Source organism: Pipra filicauda, unplaced genomic scaffold (assembly GCF_003945595.2).
Source record: "Pipra filicauda isolate LSUMZ 115617 unplaced genomic scaffold, ASM394559v2 scaffold1518_size10806_pilon, whole genome shotgun sequence".
Classification (NCBI taxonomy): domain Eukaryota; kingdom Metazoa; phylum Chordata; class Aves; order Passeriformes; family Pipridae; genus Pipra; species Pipra filicauda.
In genome coordinates this window covers 1-7,035 of record NW_024104005.1, presented here as the reverse complement: position 1 = coordinate 7,035, position 7,035 = coordinate 1, and the positions used below count along the sequence as shown (strand labels likewise).

At 55.7% G+C, this 7,035-nt stretch overlaps 1 long non-coding RNA gene across 1 annotated transcript; it reads left to right on the top strand.

Annotated features, from left to right (window-relative positions):
* Positions 1-3,914: 3,914 nt before the first annotated feature.
* On the top strand, positions 3,915-7,029 carry LOC113998731. The gene is made up of 3 exons (XR_003544579.2): positions 3,915-4,113; positions 5,776-5,794; positions 6,422-7,029. It is a non-coding gene; the product is annotated as an uncharacterized LOC113998731 (long non-coding RNA).
* Positions 7,030-7,035: the final 6 nt, after the last annotated feature.

Sequence of the window (7,035 nt, the reverse complement as noted above, 5' to 3'; positions counted from 1 at the left end):
CATGCAGGGCCTGAGGGAACAGCTGGAGCTGTGTCAGGGCAGGGTCAGGTTGGATCTCAGGAAAAGGTTCTTCCCCCAGAGGGTGGTTGGGCACTGCCCAGGCTCCCCAGGGTGGTGGGCACAGCCCCAAGGCTGCCAGAGCTCCAGGAGGGTTTGGACAACCCTCTCAGGCACAAGGTGGGATTGTTGGGGCTGTACAGGGCCAGGATTTGGACTGGATGATCCTTGTAGGTCACCTCCAGCTCAGGACATTCCATGATTCTATGATTCCATGATTCCATTACGGCAGACACCTCATCAGTGATGGTGACAAACAGGGAGAGCTGTGGAGCTGTGGCTGCTCCCGGCAGCAAGGGCAGGTCACCACTATCACTTCAAATTTCCTTTGTGTGACTCACAGCCCAACAGCAATCCCATGCCACATCCAGGGAATGTTTGGTTCAGTAGCCAAGAAGCTCAGGGGTTCCAACACTTCCTTCTGAAGCTCTTGTGGGAATCACAAGTGAGCTGTGAGACTGCATGGAGCAATCACGGGTCACAGCAACCGTTCTGGTCAGAAATGAGAGCTTTTCTGAAAGGAGAAAATACATACAAGGGTCATGTGCAATAAATTGCTTTCCTGGGCCTCCACAAAGCAATTAAACAAGTGATAACGGGGTCATTATATAAAACACTGATACAGAGCTGGAAAGGGAATGTGTGGCTGCCACGTAGCGCAGACCTGACTAAAGGTACTCCAGATATGATCCCAAGTGTGCAAAGAGCTTTTTGCTCTCTTGCTCCCACAGACCAAAGAAGTGACTACAACCCACCACCAGGAATTAGGGGTGAGGTGGGACTTCATCCATCCCTGCTCTGGAACACTGAAAGATTGGATAGATTGAAAGATCCGGGAATATGGAAAGATCCAGGGCTGTGAGCGGGACATGGATGTGCCATGGATTGTAGGTGATCCTGACGAGGCCACTTTGTCCCAGACCTCAGGGCTTCTCCTGTTCCTCTCTCCATGTCCTTCTCAAATTGATACACATTATTTAACCTCTCTCCTTTTAAAAGACCAGGGAGGAGGTTTGCCTGAGATGCTTATTGGTGCTACTTGCAGTATGAAACTTGGGAATAAAATTGATTTTATTTAAATAACCTGAATGAAACAAACGTTTCTGCATGGGTCAGTCCCAGCAGAGTGTCAGAGCAGACAGTGTACAGTTAAACTGACTGACCTGTGCTTTTGCCAGCAGGATGAGCACAAAAATCTCTCCATGGCATCTAGAAAAGATTCCTTAATCTCCCCAACCTGTCTCAGGGACAGGCTTCACTGCCAACAGGGCAGCAAAGCACGGCTGGGGTTGGGATTGCACATCTGGGGTTGGGATTGCACAGCTGAGTGGTTGAAAACATGCTCAGGTGTTTCCATATTCCACTGGAACTGAAAACAGCCTGGGATTTGGAGAAGTATTGCAATGCCATGGACATTGGCGTCCCTCGGATCCTGCAGCTGCCCTCACCGAGACACGGGCAGGCACCCAGGTCCTGAGTCTCAGAGGCACCTCATGCCAGCTGGGATGTGGACAGCTGCGTACAGAAAAGCCAGGAATTCCCAAAAATTGCTCCATCTGCCTCCAAGTGTGCGTATCCAGCTCTAAAATCTCACGCACCCCCTGTGCTCTGGCCCCCAGCCCGGGGTCCCGGCTGTCCATGGGTGTGACAGCAGCCCGGTGCTGAGAGAGGAGGGAAATGCAGTGGGATGATCTGCCTAACCCACTTATCCACATTTTCCCTGAAAAGTGCATGCCCATTGATCCCAATAAACACATTGCTCGGCCCTTCTCTTTTCCAGGCGTGTGGCAATCAGGAGGGAAGGGAGCTCAGTGCCAACCCATCTCCTCTCTCCACACAGGACCACAAACAAGGGTTCACTTCCAGCATGTTTCATAGAATTATGGAATCGCTAAGGCTGGAAAAGCTCTCCAAGATCCTTCAGTCCAACTGTCAACCCTGCACTGCCATGTTCCCCACTGGCTCATACCAGGAATACTGTGGCAGCAGGACCAGGGCAGTGATTGCCCCTCTGCCCTGGGCACGGCTGAGACCCCTCCAGGGCTGTGTCCAGTTCTGGGCCCCTCAGTTCAGGAAGGACATGGAGGGGCTGGAGCGTGTGCAGGGAAGGGAACGGAGCTGGGAAGGGGCTGGAGCAGCAGGAGGGGCTGAGGGAGCTGGGGGGGCTCAGCCTGGAGAAAAGGAGGCTCAGGGGGGACCTTCTGGCTCTGCAAGTCCCTGACAGGAGGAGGGAGCCAGGGGAGGTTGGGCTCTACTCCCAGGGAACAAGGGACAGGAGGAGAGGGAACGGCCTCAGGCTGTGCCAGGGGAGGCTCAGGTTGGATATTGGGGAAAATTTCTTCACTGCAAAAGCTGTTAAGCATTGTCAGGGGCTGCCCAGGGAGGTGGTGGAGTCCCCAGCCCTGGAGGTGTCCAAGGAACAACTAGTTGTGGCACTGAGTGCTCTGGGCTGGGGGACAAGCTGGGGACTGGGCACAGGCTGGACTTGATGATCTTGGGCGGCTTTTCCAACCTCAGTGGTTCTGGGATTCTGTGATTATGTAAACCATGTCCCCAAGTGCCACATCCACACTCCTGATCCCTTCCATTGGCACTGGTGCACCCAAACACCAACACAATCAACCAACCACTCACCAGCCCCCATCCCACAGTTGTTCCTGTTGCTGGATAAGGTGCAAACACACAGGAAAACATTGGGAAACACTGCATTAATGCCTTTTTTTTTTGGACTGTCTTTGCTAACCACACCACTTCTCCAGGCCTTTTTATTCCAGCTCTCCCATTCAATCACTGAAGCTGCTGTTACACCCCTAATAATACAAACTGTGTCATAAGGTGGTGTAGAAATCCAGCAGTCCAGGATTGGATTCCTGAAGGACTTTGGGTCTGTAAGAACGAGTCCTGAGCTGCTTGACTTCTGACTTTGGTTCAAAGGTGAGCCTTGGTTTTCTTGTTGCCCCACAGGATAAGAGCAGTAAGAAACTGTTGCGCTCTATTAGTCATTCCTGAGAAAGTAATTATCTCTTACTTGTACAAAACATATTTTTCAAGGGCTGAACTATCACCCTTTGGAATGTTTAGGAGTTGAGTGAGGAGAACCCGGTGAGAAATAGTTATTATAGAAAATGTGGATATATTTTATTTATGCACACTTCATTCATATCTAGATATAGGGATACACTTTATCCACATATAGATGTAGGGATACACTTCATACATATATAGATACATAGGGAGATATAAGGATGTATGTGTAAAGTCAGATATAAATTTACACACTCATGTGTGTTATTCCAAGGGGGAATGGCTTTGCATTGAAAAAGAGTAGGTTCAGATGGGATATTAGGAAAAAATCCTTCCCTGGGAGGGTGGGGAAGCCCTGGCACAGGTTGCCCAGAGAAGCTGTGGCTGCCCCATCCCTGGAAGTGTCCAAGGCCAGGTTGGATGGGGCTTGGAGCAATCTAGGCTAGTGGAAGGTGTTGGAATGAGGTTGGAATGAGGTGATCTTTTAAGGTCCCTTCCAACCCAAACTGCTCCACGATGGCTCTATAATACAAATATACACCCGCAAAGACGCAGCTGTGTGCGTACAAACCACACTCTGAACAAGACATAATTAAACGACTAATCAGCTTTACACGTAAATATGAATAAATGACTCAAACTGCGCCTGTTGCGCGGCCGGGCCGGACCAGGCCCGAGCGGGGCCCGTGGGGGCCGTGCCGGGCCGGGAGGAGGCGGCGGCTCCATCCCGGGAGGAGGCGGCGGCTCCATCCCGGGAGGAGGCGGCGGCTCCATCCCGGGAGGAGGCGGCGGCTCCATCCCGGGAGGAGGCGGCGGCTCCATCCCGGGAGGAGGCGGCGGCTCCATCCCGGGAGGAGGCGGCGGCTCCATCCCCGGCGCTCCGGAGCCCGCCCCGGCCGGGCGGAGCCTGAGGGCGCCGGTGCCGCCCCTGGAAGCCGGCCTGTCCCGGCCCGGCATGAGGCTGAGCCGGGCGGCCGTGCTCCGGCAGGCCAAGGCCGCCGCGCTCGACGGCGTCCGCCGCCTCAACTGCTGGTGCGCCGGGGGACGGGGACGGGACGGGGAGAGAGGGATGGGGAGGGCACGGGGATGGGAAAGGGACAGGGATGAGGAGAGCACAGGGATGGGGAAGGGACAGGGCTGAGGAGAGCACAGGGATGGGGAAGGGACAGGGATGGGGAGAGCAGGGGGATGGGGAAGGGACAGGGATGAGGAGAGCACAGGGATGGGGAAGGGACAGGGATGGGGAAGGGACAGGGATGGGGAAGGGACAGGGATGGGGAGAGCACAGGGATGGGGAAGGGACAGGGATGGGGAAGGGACAGGGATGGGGAGAGCACAGGGATGGGGAAGGGACAGGGATGGGGAAGGGACAGGGACTGGGGGAGATGGGCAGGGATAGGGAAGGAGGACAAGGATGGAGGGGGGACAGGCAGAGATGGGGAAGGGAGACAGGGATTTGGGGGACAGGCAGGGATGGAGAAGGAGGACAAGGATAGAGGAGGGACAGGGATTGAGGGGACAGGCAGGGATGGGGAGAGGGGACAAGGCAGGGATGGGGAGAGGGGACAAGGATGGAGGGGAGACAGGCAGGGATGGGGAAGGAGAACAGGCCTGGGTGAGGTTGAGGGGACAGTGATGGAGGGGACACAGGGATGGGAAAGAGGGGACAGGCAGGGATGGGTGAGGGGACAGACAGGGATGGGGAGGGCACAAGCAGGGATGGGGAAGGAGGACAAGGATGGAGAGGGAACAGGCAGGGATGGGGAAGGAGGACAAGGATGGAGAGGGAACAGGCAGGGATGGGGAAGGAGGACAAGGATGGAGAGGGAACAGGCAGGGATGGGGAGGGGAGACAGGGACTGAGGGGGGACAGGCAGGGATGGGGAAGGAGGACAGGCCTGGGTGAGGCTGAGGGGACAATGATCAAGGGGGACAGGGATGGGGAAGAGGGACAGACAGGGATGGGGGGGGACAGAGATAGAAAGGGTCAGGCAAGGCTAGGGAAGGGGGACAGACAGGACTGGGCAGGGGGGGAAAGAATGGAGGAGGGACAGGCAGGGATGATGTAGAGGGTCAGGGAGGGATGGGGAGGGGGAGCAGACAGGGGTGGGTGAGGGAGGACAGCAGTGATGGGGAAGGGGAACAGGGATGGAGGGGGGTCAGGGAGGGATGGGGAAGTGGGACAGACAGGGATGAGGAGGGGGACAGGGGTGGGTGAGGGCAGACAGGCAGGGATGGGGAAAAGGGGCAGGGATGGCACTAGGGAACAGGGAGAGATGGGGAGTGGGGACAGGAAGAGATGAAGAAGGGGGATAGGGAGAGATGTGAGAGAGGCAGGGATGGGTGAGGGTGATGAGGGATGGTGAGTGGGGACAGGCAGGGATGGGTGAGGGGGGCAGGCAGGGATTGGTAAGCAGGAACAGCAGGCATGAGGAGTGGGGACAGGGAGGGATGGGAAAGGGGGAGAGCCAGGAATGGGGACAGGGCACAGGGATGGTCCTAGGAGTCAGGCAGGAATGTCAGGCTGGAGGGACAGGCAGGGATGGGGCTGGGGAGGCACAGCCAGGCCCGTGACAGACTCTGCTGCAGCAGTTTGGTGGGGCCGGGCGGGGGCTCAGGCTGTGCACGGGGTGTGGGGGGAGCAGGGGGTGGCTCACGCTGCCATGTCCCCCTGACCCCCCTCTCCTCCCGCAGGGGCAGCCACCTGACAGATGTAAGTCCCAGAGGAGCCAGCGAGGAGCCCCAGCCTGTGGAGTCTGGGCCAGCAGCCGGAGTGGGGATGGATGCAGGGGGTGGGGGTGGCAGCGTTCGGGCCTGGGATTGGGCTGGCCCCGTGCCAGTGAGCTGCAGGCCTTTTCAGGGTTGATCAGCAGCTCACACCATAAAAAAAATAACAAACCAAAAGGGACTGCTGATGTTTCCAAATTGGAAAATTTCTCTCTGAGGCCTTGCGTGAGCCCCGGACAGCAGGACCCTGAGTTCTACCTCGTCTGTTTGGGACTTTGGATGAGGTTCTGTTGGTAGGAGAGGCCTGGCAGAGGTGAGAGGGGCCTTTGCTGCCTGTGGAGGCTGCAGAGTTGCTGGAGCAGAAGAACAGCGTGATGCTGGTTGGAGTCTGTGCTTCCACTCCTGGGGAGAGAGGCCGGAGGAGCTGCTGACTCTGCACTCACTGTGGCAGCAAATCTCTCTGGTGGTGTTAAACTCGGGTTAGACTGAAGCAAACCTAAATGCCTGATTGTGCTTCTTGTGATTTCAGTTGGATTTATTGTGATTTCAGTTGGGTTTATTGATATTTTTTCCCACCTGTGCCAACGTGCTGTTTCTGTCTCTCCCTGCCCAGATCTCGATATGCCGGGATTTGCCCAACATCGAGGTGATCACGTTCAGGTGAATGCCAGGCTGCCAGCTTTGGAGAGGGCAGGGAAATCACCTTTTTCCTGGAGCTTATTTTCTTCCCACCTCGCTGTGGTTGTGTGTCTGAGCTGCCTGGCTCTTCGTGCCCCATTTCTCATGCAGCAGGGATGTAGAAATGATTATTACTCACTAGCTCCTCTGCACCTTCCCCTTTGCTTCTCAAGAAAATAACCCCTGTTTCAACAAGTGTTAAAACTCCATTGTTGAAGTCCCATTCCATAGTTTGGATGGGGATCATCATGGCCTCTGTGTGTGGCCTGTTTGCAGGGTGCTTGTTGAAATGCTTCATGGATCTCTCAGAGCTTTTCCTTTCCATAATACACCCAACTTTTCACCCATCCTGGGAATCCCATGGAGCCAATGCTCTGCGAAGTGGAGCTTGGGAATCTTATATGGCTTCTCCTTTGGTGGGTCTGAGGAAGTGCCACAGGAAAGGGGGCAGGTCTGGGGGAAGCAGAGGCTCTTTGCCATCCTCAGCAGAGGAGCGCCGGCTGTTTTAATTCTGCCCTCTGTTCACAGAGATAAAATGCCACAAGCCAC